General features: G+C 38.9%; 1 protein-coding gene and 1 long non-coding RNA gene across 7 annotated transcripts in view; one reads left to right on the top strand and one right to left on the bottom strand.

Annotated features, from left to right (window-relative positions):
* The window catches only part of LOC130919919 (uncharacterized), a 71,755-nt gene extending 64,756 nt beyond the window's left edge, over positions 1–6,999 (top strand). Inside the window, exon 3 of the long non-coding RNA XR_009064032.1 lies at positions 6,542–6,999. This is a non-coding gene — a long non-coding RNA (uncharacterized LOC130919919). The remainder of the gene's footprint in view (positions 1–6,541) is intronic.
* The window catches only part of bnc2 (basonuclin zinc finger protein 2), a 467,285-nt gene that overhangs the window by 44,050 nt on the left and 407,919 nt on the right, over positions 1–15,316 (bottom strand). The window lies entirely within an intron of this gene.

Genomic DNA, 15,316 nt, shown 5'->3' with positions numbered 1-15,316 from the left:
ATCGGGGGGTCAGGAACCCGTGGCTCTGGAGCCGCATGCGACTCTTAAGCGATGCCCTAGTGGCTCCCTGGAGCTTTTTTCAAAAATGCTTGAAAATGGAAAAAAAAAACTGCGAGGGAAATATATTTTTTGTTTTAATATGGTTTCTTTAGGAGAACAAACGTGAGATTCATTAATACAGTGGTACCTCTACATACGAAGTAAATTCGTTCCAGGACCTTGTTTGTAAGTCGAAATGGTCGTATGTTGAGCAGGATTTTCCCATAGGAATACATTATAATTCCATTAATTTGTTCCAAAGGCCAAAAACCTACATTAAATCCTTAATAAACACTGCTGGTCCTATTACAAATGGCGATTAAATTTAGCAAAACAAATACGTTATAAATAAAAATGAGAATAATATAATAATAAGAATAATACCGTAATTTCCCGAATATAACGCACACTTTTTCCCCCCAAAATTGTAAAATCATGGTGCGCATTATAAACGGGTACATGGATGGAGACAGTAATATATATATATATATATATATATATATATATATATATGATGTATATATATTAAAGATGTCGATCGATCGGGTCCGATGACATCATTTTCAAAGTATCGGAATCGGCAAAAAAATATCGGACATGCCTTTTTTTAATATATATATATATTTTTTATTTAAATCGTTTTCTAATTGTATTTAACGTTACAGACAAAATGTCTTACACTCATCCAGAGTAGTTTTGGCTTAAAGTAGGGCTATCAAATTTATTGCGTTAACGGCGGTAATTAATTTTTTTTAAATAATCAGGTTAAATAATTAACGCATGCGCTGCACGACCCACTCACGCATTGCCGCGTTCAATCTATAAAGACGCCGTTTTACCTATAGATAGCGCTAAAAGGCAGCGTATAATGAGTAGAGAGAATTTTGACAGCCTTTGGAGCCATTTTTTATGTGGCTAAAGCCTTACAATACCTCTCTCAGCAATTAAAAATAACGTGGGAGGCAATGTGGGGAAGAAAGGTAGTAGTTGATCATTTTCTTAACACCCTATGTTCTTTCCCAACGCAGAGAAGATGTATCAATTGGTGCCCCTACGCACAGTCATGGTTGCACTTCCCATCATGCATTTGGGCAGAAGTTAAATGGCTGCAGTATCATTTACTGAAAGCTCAATACACTAGATGGCAATATTTAGTCACAATATACAAAGTCACAAGTCTTTCTATCCGTGGATCCCTCTCACAGAAAGAATGTTAATAATGTAAATGCCATCTTGAGGATTTATTGTCATAATAAACAAATACAGTACTTATGTACTGTATGTTGAAGTATATATTCGTCTGAGTTTTATTCATTTTTTTCTTAATGCATTGCCAAAATGTATATGATCGGGAAAAATGATCAAGAATGATTGGAATTGAATCGGGAGCAAAAAAAGCAATCGGATCGTGAAATATCGGGATCGGCTGATACTCAGACTAAAACGATCGGGATCAGATCGGGAGCAAAAAAAACATGATCGGAACAACCCTAATATATATATATATATATATATATATATATATATATATATATATATATATATATATAGACCGATTTTTTTTTTTTTTTTTTTACTGACACGGCCACGTTGTGTTGAAGAAACGTATGCGGCGATCTGTTGCCGACCATTACGGTACGTGACGTCACCATCTCTCGGATTTCCGACTTACGTTCTCACTTTCATTTTACTGTACCCATGGAAGAAACATTTATTCATCATGATGAAACGAGCAAGTTATACAGCAGCATTTAAAAGAAAAGTCACATCTGTTTTGTTTTCTCCAAATTCTGGTAAAGAAAAGACTATAAAAATAGCAAAGTATGCATCTTTCTTCTTCTGATTGGTTATTTGAGAGGCCTAAAACTCCAAATGACCTTAGATTTGCACAAACCCACATTATTTTAGCCAATTTAGTTATTTTAGATGACACATGCACTTATTTAATCAGATTTCGCTAGTTGTTAGCTAAGCTAATGTGCTAAAATTAGCACTAAAAGGTTCCCTGTTTGCAATTCAACTGTCATAAAAAAAAAAAAAACAAAAAAAAAAACAATCATTTTAGAAGCTGTAATTAATTATAATTAATGTGTTAAAGTCCCATCCTGAAGAAATAACATACACCATATAAAACAAAAGCTAAAGTACAATAAGGCCAAGATAAAAACAGGTTACAGTGTACTCAGATTGGGAATAAAGTGAATAAGTGACTTGGAGCAAGTAGTGATATAGTTGTAATATAACAGCGCAACAGTTTGCTATACAAGTGAAGCCTACATTACCCAAAATACATATTTTTAAATTACCCAAAATAGTCACTTGCCCTTTAAAAAGGGTTAAACTGTCCATGTTGAAGTTGGTAAACAAAACTGACCCACTTTGAAAAATCCAGACCTGAGTCAACTCAGTCAAGTGCGCTTTCTCGCATTAGCTTTGCAGCAAATATGCCATTAGAAGCACTTTTTACAAGTAGGCACTCATCTGCCAATTAGCTTAATGTGGCCCTCTTCCTTCCCTTCTCCTTTCCAGGCATGCCCCACCTCTCTACCAGTAAAATCTCATCAATCCTGCAACCCTCCCCCATGTCCCCCAGCGCTATGACATATTAGTCTGTCATTACGCGTCCCAGAGTCCTATTGAACAATGCGGCTAAACCTGTGTTTGCCAGGTTAATGACTATTAGCAAATAATTACCACGGCCAACACGACGGGGGGGTCCCCCCGCTTTATCCGGTAGACAGCCCACTGCTGTTAGTTTATTTTATCTGCCGGCCTCCGTGTCGCTTAGAATTAATCTAACGACGGCTGTATTTATTAATCTCTCTCGGCGGTCGCCGAGCATTCTTAATTTGCGGCTGTCTCCGTTACGGGGTTGGGGCTGAATGGTGTTTAGTGGCTCTGAAAGGGGGTTTGAGCAGCGTTGCAAATTGCTGACGACGACGATGAGCAAATGATGGCCTTGTCATGGGCTGGGGCGCAACTGTCAGTTAAAACAAATCAGGCTACTCGCGCCATTAGCAGAGCCGAGCGTCGAGCTTTATTAAAGTCCTTGGTGTGCGGCGATGTTAGGTTGCAAAGTGTGAGGGGATTAACGATGTTACATGCATATGCCAGTAGTAATTACCCATCATGTTCTGTGATTGACCACAAGGTGCGGATAGTTCTGCTATTGTCTGCAACAGACAGGATCGGATTTCGGTTATTTTGTTGATTTTTATTTTAAATTCATTGTAGTCACAGTTGTTCAGACATGTTTGTGTTAAAATATCGACGTACATAAGGTTATAATGTTTTTATGATTGAACTACAGTGGTACCTCTATATACAAATTTAATTCGTTCCAGGACCTGCTTGGTAAGTCAAAATGGTCGTATGTTGAGCGGGATTTTCCCATAGAAATACATGATAATTCGATGAATTCGTTCCACATCCTAAGGACCTACGCTAAATCATTCATGAATACTGAAGCTATAACAAGAAACTAATTTCCGGAGAAATTACGATGGGGCTTTGCTGTGGTAGGTACAGATCTATCAGGTCACTTCTTGTTCTTCCCATTGAAAATGAGTGGGAAATTTGGACGTACATGGCCGTCAATGGCATGGACATGCATGTCTGTCAATGGCATCGACTTACTTAGGTGCCAGTTGAATGTCTTGGGCTGTCATGGTAAATGGTCAAAAATCACAAGGAGCTGTTTTCCAGTCATTGAAAATGAATGGGAAATTTGGACGTTCTGGACATGGCTGTCAATGGCATCCCATTAGAAATTAATGGGACAGTTTTTGGCAAATTTCGGGGGAACCGTAAGTGTAAATGTATGTATGTGTAAATTATCCGATTTGGTCAAAAACTGTGGGACTAGATACATTAAAAAAAAAATATATATATATATATTTTTTTTAAAAACTGTTTACGGGCCAATGGAAAATTTTGGAGGGTGATTAGAAAAATTTCCTGCGTCACGCAAAAATTCCGGTCATTTTGATATTCGAACGGTGTCGGTCGGTCAAATGGTTTGGGCTGTGCGTCCGCCGAACAAATTCTATTAAGAAAAAAAAAAAAGAAAAAAAAAAAGAATTTTACTATGTGAGCCTTTGCGCGCTATGCAAGGCAAAGGCCCAGATAGCAAAATTCCTTTTTTTTTTTTTTTTTAAACTCCAAATAGTTTTGACTGACCATCATCGTTCCAACATCAAAATGACCCAAAATTTTCCATTCGCCCGTAAATGCATTTTTTTTTTTTTTTTTTTTAATTCAAAATGTGTCTAGTCCTACAATTTACACATCACAGTTCCAGGACAGTAGGGGGCATAAAAGTTGTAAACACAATTTGCCAAAAACGTAAGGTTCCCCAAAAATTTGTCCCATTAATTTCTATTGGGATGGTATTGACAGCCATGTATGTCCAAATTTCCCATTCATTTTCAATGGCAGGAAAACATAGGTCCTTGTGATTTTTGACTATTTACCACGACAGCCCATTGACATTAAACTAGTGACGCCCAAGTAAGTCAATGCCATTGACGGCCATGTACGTCCAAATTTCCCATTCATTTACAATGGCAGAAAAACCTGTGTGGTTGGAATTTTTGACGAATAACTTACCATTACAGCCCATCGACATTCAACTGGCGCCCAAGTAAGTCGATGCAGCCAATGTCCCCAAATCAACAGGAAGTGACATATCAAAAGCACGTGTCCCGAAATGTCCCCAAATAAACAGGAAATGATCTGATATCAACAGAACGTTTCCCGAAATGTCCACAGCAAAGCCCTATCGTAATTTCTCCAGATATTGCAGTTTCTAGTTACAAATAGCAATTACACAGAGCAGAACAAATAAATTATAAATACAAATCGGAACAATATAATAATAATGTAGGACTGTCAAAATTATTGCGTTAACGGGCGGTAATTAATTTTTTAAATTAATCACCTTAAAATATTTGACGCAATTAACGCACATGTCCCACTCAGACAGATTTAAATGACAGTAGAGTGAACTGCCCACTTGTTAATTGTGTTCCGCCCTCTGCTGGCGCTTGGCTGCGACTGATTTTATAGGCTTCAGCACCCATGAGCATTGTGTAAGTAATTATTGACATCAACAATGGCATCAACTATATATATATTTTTTTAATTGAAATTTTTACAAATTTTATTAAAACGAAAACATTAAGAGGGGTTTTAATATAAAATTTCTATAACTTGTCCTAACATTTATCTTTTAAGAACTACAAGTCTTTCTTTCCATGGATCGCTTTAACAGAATGTTAATAATGTTAGTGCCATCTTGTTGATTTGTTATAGTAAATACAGTCCTTATGTACCGTATGTTGAATGTATATATCCATCTTGTGTCTTATCTTTCCATTCCAACAATTTATTTTACAGAATATATATATAATTTACAGAAAAATATGGCATATTTTATAGATGGTTTTAATTGAGATTAATTGCGATTAATTACGATTAATTAATTTTTAAGCTGTAATTAACTCGATTAAAAATTTTAATCGTTTGACAGCCCTAATAACAATCTAACGAATCGGGTTGTCATGTGGCGGTTGTGTTTTGCATGCTGTTCAGAACGGACTTACTACAGAGTAAGAGAGGTCCGTTTTTTCTTTAACTTTTTATCTTTTTTTTTTAAAGTTTTTATTTCTATGTTTCACTTTTCATGTTCTGTTGTTGTTGGCATCGGCTATGGCGGACAGTAGTCGTGTTGTGTTGCACAAGTTCTGAAATAAATGATTAAAAACCAGATGAAGCTGGCGACTTCCTTAGCGATGTTACTGTGATATTAATTGTCACTTTAACTTATAAAGAGGAGGACAACGAATGGCCAAAACAGAACTGAAATGACGGATAGCCTTGATATTTGACATTTAAAGCCGTAAAATTCATAGTTACGCACTCGTTTTGAGTTTCAGGTCTCGTTTCTGCCCTAAAAAAAAAAAGGGTGATCAACTCTTGCTTTGACTCTGTCTTGGATCATCTTCAAAACAACTTAAGTAAGGGAATTGTGGTCTGCATTGGAAGGACATATTTTGACAACCAAACCAGGATAGTTATGATTACCAGCGAGGCTACATGGAGTTAAACACAACAGGTTTGTCTTCGTACTGAAAGCAGGAATACTGAGAATCTCATTATGTTAAAAAGCCAATGGACTCCGGATGACAGTACCACAACAACAAGGGCGGTTGGACTGATCACGTTAGGGACGTCGAGTTCTCACAATGGCAAAGTGAAGCATGGGAACCGCATTGATTGACCAATCACCTTGCAGTGGATGCGATCTCCATTGAGCCCCGAGGGAAGCCACATTGATTTCTAGCCCTGCTCTCAGATCTGGTTTCTTTATAAAAAAAAAAACAAAAAAAAAAAAAAACATCGCTGTATCCCTGTGTTCGTCACTTCAAGGAAGGTTAAGCAGAAGTTCCTTGTGATCTGAGAAGGTCTTGAACCTTGCCTCTTCCCTTTTTCCATATTCCAGTCTCACTCCCCACTCCGTCTCGGGGCCGTATGAATAATGGAGAGGATGGAGTGGCGAGTGAGGTGCCACGGGGGATGGTTTCACACAAAGCTCACTGCCTGGAGCCATCACATCAGAGGCCAAGAGCTCCCAAGACGCGTAGCGTTCCCCCATTGGCTCCCTCGTCGCGGGTCAGAGGTGAGCAGTGAGCAAGTAGCTCTGCTTCTTTCTCTGTGATGGACCGCTGGGAAATCAGTAGCTGTGTCCAGACGTGGGTGGAGGACATTTGTAAGAATCAGAGAGGTTAAAATTTGCACTGTGTGATCATGCTAAATAGCTCGTTCAAGCGATGCACATCAGAGGCTTTTGACCCTACGTCTACCTCGCGCGGATGTTGCTCTGCAACTACATCGTGGTCTTTGTCCTTTTGTTCTGCTGCTGCCAAAAAAATGGGTTTACACCGGCACAAAAAACGCAGAAAGGCGTGCAAAATGTCTGCAACGGATTAGTCATCGGTGCTTTCCAGCTGTCCTCCATTACATGAAAAAAATATAGAAAATACAAATAGAAAAGTTTTGTCGCTTCTGCCATGTTCTTTCACGAGTTTGGTGAACTCAACCAGAACATTCCGATTGGTGTAAAAATGATGATTGTATTTTCTGGAGTATAAGTCGCACTATTTTTTTTAAATTTGGCTGGCCATGCCACTTTTATAATATTTAAATATGGACGTTTTAAATCGTCGGAAATTTTAGGAAGACCATTCACGATCAGTCACTAGAGGGCACTCTTGGCTTGTGATTATCAAAGCACCAAGAAAAAGTAAGCTTAGAACATAAGAATATTTATTGATTCAATCATTCAATTTCCGAGCCGCTTATCCTCAAAAGGATCGCGGGGGTGCTGGAGCCCACCCCAACTAAGTCTGGGTAGAAGGCGGGATTCAACCTGAATTTGTTTAAACCACAATAATAAGGATTAGAGAGGATTATCAATTTGTAGGTAGTTGTTTGATTTAATGTATTAAGTACTTTGAGCGCTTTCATTTCCATTTACTGTTTTTGAAGGCCGTCAAGTAGATTTTTCAAGCTACAAAAGTACTTGCAAAAATCTGGACAGTCCTAAACTGTCTTTGGAGCTGCCAGAAGCAAGATACGAGACCTGAATGAACACACTGGAAGCAAGTTGGATAACAACTGTGTCAACTTGGAATGCGAAGCTAATACAGCTAAGCTAACGGGAGAGTCGAGCAGACTTTTACCCAAAACTGTGTAATAGGCTGTGTATATGCTACAAAAGTGGAATATAAACTAACAGTGTTGTTAATGTTACTTTAAAAAAGTAATTAGTTACAAATCACTTCTTCCGAAAAGTAATTGAGTTAGTAACCTCGTTGTTAAGAGTAATTAGTTGACGTTACATTTCATGTTGTACACATTATTACATTTCACATTCTAGAACATATTTCACATCAGACGTTTATATCAACTGACTGAATTGAACTGATTTTTTTTTCATTCCTTTAAAAAAAAAATGTATGTCACACTTTTTACATTTTTTAAAATGTCACCTATATGTGAGTGTATCGGTACACAAACTTAAGCTTTCAAATGCTGTGAGAAAAAAGCCTTTTTGTTTTTCCTGTTGTAATGAACCCGCCCCGAACTGTGACCCCCGTACCGAGGTGCGTGAACCAGGACTTGTGTGTATCGTCACACCCCTGTAATATATATATATATATATATATATAATATATACAGTGGGACAAATAAGTATTTAGTCAACCACTAATCATGCGAGTTCTCCCACCTGAAAATATTAGAGAGGCCTGTAATTGTCAACATGGGTAAACCTCAACCATGAGAGACAGAATGTGGGGAAAAAAAAAACATTTTAAAATAATTTATTTGCAAATCATGGTGGAAAATAAGTATTTGGTCTATACCAAAAGTTCATCTCAACACTTTGTTATGTACCCTTTGTTGGCAATAACGGAGGCCAAACGTTTTCTGTAACTCTTCACAAGCTTTTCACACACTGTTGCTGGTATTTTGGCCCATTCCTCCATGCAGATCTCCTCTAGAGCAGTGATGTTTTGGGGCTGTCGTTGGGCAACACGGACTTTCAACTCCCTCCTCACCCCGTGGCGTCAAAATGATAACAAGAACGGGGAGCAAAAATCACAGAATCACACGGGGGGACCTAGTGAATGACCTACAGAGAGCTGGGACCACAGTAACAAAGGCTACTATCAGTAACACAATGCGCCGCTGGGACTCAAATCCTGCACTGCCAGGCGTGTCCCCCTGCTAAAGAAAGTAAACGTCCAGGCCCGTCTGCGGATCGCTAGAGAGCATTTGGATGATCCAGAAGAGGACTGTGAGAATGTTTTATGGTCAGATGAAACCAAAATAGAACTTTTTGGTAGAAACACAGGTTCTCTTGCTTGGAGGAAAAAGAATACTGAATTGCACCATACCCACTGTGAAGCATGGGGGTGGAAACATCATGCTTTGGGGCTGTTTTTCTGCAAAGGGACCAGGACGACTGATTTGTGTAAAGGAAAGAATGAATGCGGCCATGTATCGAGAGATTTTGAGTGAAAATCTCCTTCCATCAGCAAGGGCATTGAAGATGAGACGTGGCTGGGTCTTTCAGCATGACAATGATCCCAAACACATAGCCAGGGCAACAAAGGAGTGTAAGAAGCATTTCAAGGTCCTGGAGTGGCCAGTCTCCAGATCTCAACCCCATAGAAAATCTGCGGAGGGAGTTGAAAGTCCGTGTTGCCCAATGACAGCCCCAAAACATCACTGCTCTAGAGAAAATCTGCATGGAGGAATGGGCCAAAATACCAGCAACAGTGTGTGAAAAGCTTGTGAAGAGTTACATAAACGTTTGGCCTCCGTTATTGCCAGCAAAGGGTACATAACAAAGTATTGAGATAAGTATTTGGTCAATACCAAAAGTTCATTTTCCATGATTTGCAAATACATTTTTTAAAAATCAAACAATGTGACTTTCTGTTTTTTTTTCTCCACATTCTGTCTGTCATGGTTGAGATTTATCCATGTTGACAATTACAGGCCTCGCTAATATTTTCAAGTGGGAGAACTTGCACAGTTAGTGGTTGACTAAATACTTATTTGCCCCACTGTATATATATATATATGTATAAATATATATATATATATATATATATATAATTTTTTTTTTTCAATATGCAGGTGAGACTCTGAATCTCCTGCCTCCCCTGTCTTTGCTCTAGTTCAGGGGTCGGGGACCTATGGCTCGCGAGCCAGATCTGGCTCCATTGACGGCTGCATCTCGCTCGCGCATTGTGCGAAACAGCGACTGTCACCGGTCATACGCTGGTGTTGTGCAGTAATGAGCAGACGTGACTTTTGCGGCGTATGTTAACTTTTTAATGCTCCGACAACACTCCCTCAATCCGCACTAAATATCATCAAATAGCAACCTAGATGTGCCTTGTTATATCCCCCCAAGTCCCATGCCATTGGCTGCGTGAGCCAAGGGTGATCATGGGACATGGTCCATATACGACAACCGGCGACTAGAAAGCCGGTTCACAGTAATTTTAGTGGGAAAGTGGCAAACATACATGTCGTTATGTCGGTGTGGGTTGGCAGTCTGGCAAAGGTTGTGGGTTCGATTCTCCGCCCTGATGAACTTGTCTAAGAATCCTTGAGCAAGATACTGAACCCTACTTTGAGGGCCTTGAAAGGTAGAAAAGTGCTATACAAGTGCTGTATAACACCAATTAATTGCCATGAGCTGTATGTAAAAAAAAAAAAAAAAAAATTAAATCATATTATCGTGTTAAAGTGATAGTTTAATATGACGCCCGCCATGCTAATGCTAACTAGAATGAGAGAGTCCTATGCTAATGCCACCTAACCAATCCCTGCTGTTTTCGCTCCCAGACAGCTGTGACAAAATCAGACAACTCCGGCTTCATTCAACCAAATTGTGGTAATGCGCCCCTGCACATCCTCAGTAACAATCACGACGTTGCAAAGATTGGTAAAGTAATCTCACAGCTGAAAAAAATAACACCTATAGACTCTAATGACTTTATTAATGACACTGCTAACAAAGCTTTCGTTTTTGATCTGAAGTGCTGTAATGCTGTAGCTCGCTAATTGAAAGGTGTTTTGCGTTAGCACTGCAACCGTATGCTTTTTGAGGCATTTTTTCAATTAGCTCGACATAGTCGAGAAAATACAGTAAATTGTCAAAAAAAACGAACATCAGGCTGATGCTGAGTCGAGATGCCGTGGGGTGATTTCACTGCTCACTGACACCAACCAGCAGGCCTCGCCGTTCGACCTGATTTAACTCATGGTTGTGGTTAAAAATTCATGGCTGTGTGTTAGTTGTTAAGGTGCTAAAGGCACACCAATCGACTGGAGGAAGATTTATTGTCCAGTCGCAGACTGTGAAAGGAAGGCGGGGGGCTTCACCATTGAAGGATAAGTCACGCTCTATCTTTTCCCATTATCCAGGTGGCCTCAGGTAAACTTCTTTCCTTGTGTCTGTTCCTACCGAGTTGTCTTTTTTCATTATGTGTAACAGAGAATAAATCTGTCATTTCTGGGGGGAAAAAAATACCAAAATTTTCTAACCCCTGATTCATCTAACCCTTTTGACCTCCGCCTCACTTTTTTTTGTTCTTGAGCCATCTTTAAAAAGTGGAAAGGACAGTCGTTTGGACACAGCCCAGCATGGCTGCAGATGGACAGCACATGGAAGCCATTTAAGGCTCCGGTGTGCAGTAAGAACAGAACAGAGCGAGCCCCTCAGAGTTCAGAACCTCTGCCGAACTGCCAGCGACTTCCAATGGGAGCGGCGTGTGTGCTCTGAACTATTGATTGGCTCTTTTCACAAAGCCATGTTAACTCGCCTCGCCCAGCTGCTCACCCTAGACCAAACTCGGTGGACCTCGCGCTGAGCCAGAGGGAACGCCTCAGAGAATAAGAAGAAAGGTGGAATGATCGCAGCAGCCTGATGGTTCCCATTTAATTGAGGATGATTCCCGCGATACGCCGGGTTGCAGCCAGGTCTGTCGCGGGGGTCTGCGAGACAGATGTGGGGGCCGCCGCACCAGCCCGGGGGTGAGCAACCAGGCGGCTACGAAATGGTGGCTGACAACCTGCTTTTCTAACCCACTAATCTTGTATCACATCTCCTTTGTCCTGATTACTATTCTGGCAAAAGAACGCGTTGTTACTTGATGCTCATTCAAATGACTCGGGTTTGTCAGTTTCGCTGCCAATCACACAGGCCAACAATTTATGCAGAAATTATGATTTTTTTAAAATCTCAAATGTTTTACTTTACATTGATACAGGATGGGGTCTAAAACTTGTAACGCCGACTTGACATCCACTTGCAGTATTAGTGCTGCTTGCACATATTTTTAATGGGCAATAAATTGTATACATTTGAAATTAATTAATTAATAGAATGGTCCATTTTGGGCAACTTTCGGACAGTAAGGCACACCTGACTATTAGAGGAGTTCCCAAAAATTGATTATTACATGCATTATGATTCGAAACGTGACGATTCGATTACGATTCATAAAGGTTCAAAAACGATGATTTTCCCACATAACTTTATGGCAGCTACTCGTAGCTAATGCACAATGTTATAATGGATGCTGCTTGTAACTGAGTGAGAGATTTGCTCCTTTTCAAAAGACTGGAAAATACATTTGTGTATGAGACAGGCAGGAAAAGGAGCGCGACCGCACAGTTATTTTTTTAGAGCGAGAGGGAAGAGAGACAGTCCGTTGCTCGTTGCCTTTCAGATGTCCAGCTGAAGTTTCAGGTCAAGTCAATTGAAAAATGTCCTGAGTGTGTTGCTAAGACCCGTGTGCGTCTATAAGAGGTGAGTATCTTCTGCTATTAAGCCTTTATTGTTGTTTTTGAGGTGTTAATAGTTAGCGCCGAGGGCTAAGCTAATTAGCTAATTCGCTAACGTGTATTGATTTCATACGCAAACGTGTAAAACCATGATTAAGTACAGCGGTAACACTACAAACATGCGAAATAGTACAGATATCTGTGAAAACAAAGTATATTGGTTAAAAGAAGTCTTATTTCTAAAGACACTGTTTCCAGAAAATGTGGAATTCATTCCACCTGTGTAAATTTTATTGTATTGTTGAGAGAAATAAGTACTCCCTTTAAAATGGTTAATGTTTTTGACCTTTTTTGTAAAAATAAATACATAAAAAAGCAGCTTAAGGGCGGCTTTTTGTTGTGATGGTCATGTTTCCATTGTTCCTGTTGTATTATTAGGATATTTTAAATAAATAATGGACAAAAATTTGTTTGTCTACCTTATTAATTAGTAATGCACAATGCATCGATAATCGTGATAACCGTGATCATTGTCAATACCGTGATCATCGTTCAAGAATCGAATCATAGCCCCCTGAATCGTAATCGAATCGAATCATGTGGTGCCTAAGAAGGCACACAACTACTGACTATAAGCTGCCACACACCAAATTTGACACAAAAATGGCATTTGATCATAGATAAGTCGCACTGGACTATAAGCCGCAGCTGTCCTCACTGTATTATGGGGTATTTACATCAACAGATATAAACCGGTAACACTTTATTTGACAGCGGCATCATAAGACCAAATGAACCACCATGCTTCATTGCTTCAAGGAGATTCATTTGTCCAGCACTGCTCCCTTAGGGGAGACAGTCAACCTCTGCTGCCACCTGCTGTCAACACTGTTGTCGTCCAACATGCCTCCTAGCATGCATTGCAGCGCTACAGATGTAAATGACAATCAAAATTCATGTTCTGTGCTAAGTATTTCTTCAGTTACTGTTCCAGTTGTTTCATTAATTACTAGTTATGGTATTTGGTAACACTTTGACAGTGGTGCCACAAGACTGTCATAAGACCATCAAAATTATGACATGACAATGCCATGAGCATTAATCAATGCTTATGGCACATATCATTTTGTGAAATCCGGCAAATTATCGCACTTTTGAATGGATGTAAAAGATCCGAGCTGGACACAAATTGAGTTAGTGACATAATTTGCCAGATAACACTTAATAACAACTGTCAAATGCATTGATTAAGACCCATGATAGGGTCATGTCATAATTATGACAGTCTTACGGCAGTCTTATGACACTGCTGTCAAATAAAGTGTTATCTCTTAACGGAATAAATCAACAAATAAGACGCACTGGACTACAAGCCGCAGGATTCAAAATGAGGGAAAAAAGTAGGAGCTTAGTCTGAAAATTACAGTATTTAAATAGTAATAAGTACCGTATTTTCTGCACGATATGGCACATTGGAATATAGGGCGGACCTTCAATGAATGGCCTATTTTAAAACTTTTCATATGTAGGGCGCACTGTATTATAAGGTGTAGTAGTAGTAGTAGTAGTTGTTGGGGTTGCATTATGCATCCACAAGAGATGGAGCTAGGTTAAAAGGGAATGTCATGCCATGATTAACGAATATTGATCCATAAATTAGGCACACTATCGGCTTTTGAGAAAATTAAAGGCTTTTAGGTGTGCCTTATAGTGCGGAGAATACGGTAAGAGAATTTTTAAAAAATGTAAATTTGAAAAAAAAAAAAGCCATGAGTAATAGAAAAATACAAATATTTCAAAATAAAATAAAATCTATTAAAAATATTCCAACTTCAACGATAAAGTTAAACATATAATGGAAAAAAAGAAGAGAAATTGCAAAATAAATGACCCTCATGTATTTTGGTTTGAGAATTGTATCTATTTTTAAGTTTGCTATAAAAATCTCGTGACCTGACATAGCTTAAATTGACTGCCATTAGCGGCAAAAGACGTCCAATCCGTTCTAACTGGGAGGGGCTGAAAGCAATCAAAATATAAATAATCAATTTTGTATTTTTTACATTTTAAAAAATAATTCTAAATAAATTTATGAATTAAAAAATTTTTATTAAAAACTAAATGAAATTACAATACATGTAGCCCCTGGGTCACGAACGACTTCCGTTCCTACGTTGCTGACGTTACTAGAATTTCCATGTAAATTGGAATTAACCATTTAAGTACCCCTAAATACCCTCTAAATCTCAAAATAACTATCCAAACACATGTGTTATGCATCACATTAATAACATAAATCAATGAAAAATAAGATACTCTGAGGTACAATAATGTCAAAAAACAAACAACTTGAGACAAAATCACGTAAGTGGGCTACCTCGTGACCCGGGGACTCCCTGTGTAAAAAACACTCCGGTTACCGCTCCAAATAACACTCTGGAGTTGATTATTATCATTATTCATTTCAGTATTTCACTCATTTCATACCATTGATGGCGATACACATCAAATTCATTTAAACCGGGACTGCTAATGCTCACATTTCAGGGCTATTGACGTCGCTAGACGTCCAATTAAATTTTCGCCTCTCCCAATCAAAATAGTTTGGACGTCTGGCACCGTTAACAGCAGCCAATGAGGTAAATGAGTGCCCTATAAGAAAAAAAAATCAGAATTTGTGCATGCCAGAGTTCCAATCATCACAAAATTGGACCTCTTTTTAGCCATTTTAGGATCTCAACAACAACTCAATTATATTTTAATTCCTCGCCAAATCGCTACACCCTTGTGACGAATGTCCAAAAGAAATACAATTGGACCACCTGAAGTAAAAACCCTTCGACATTTCGAGTTCCTAACATTCCATCTGTGGGGAACGTACAAGAGGCAAAGAGAATAAGCTAATGGA

This window comes from Corythoichthys intestinalis, chromosome 8 (genome assembly GCF_030265065.1).
Source record: "Corythoichthys intestinalis isolate RoL2023-P3 chromosome 8, ASM3026506v1, whole genome shotgun sequence".
NCBI lineage: Eukaryota > Metazoa > Chordata > Actinopteri > Syngnathiformes > Syngnathidae > Corythoichthys > Corythoichthys intestinalis.
The sequence above is the reverse complement of the archived record's forward strand: the minus strand, read 5'-3'. Positions and strand labels throughout refer to the sequence as shown.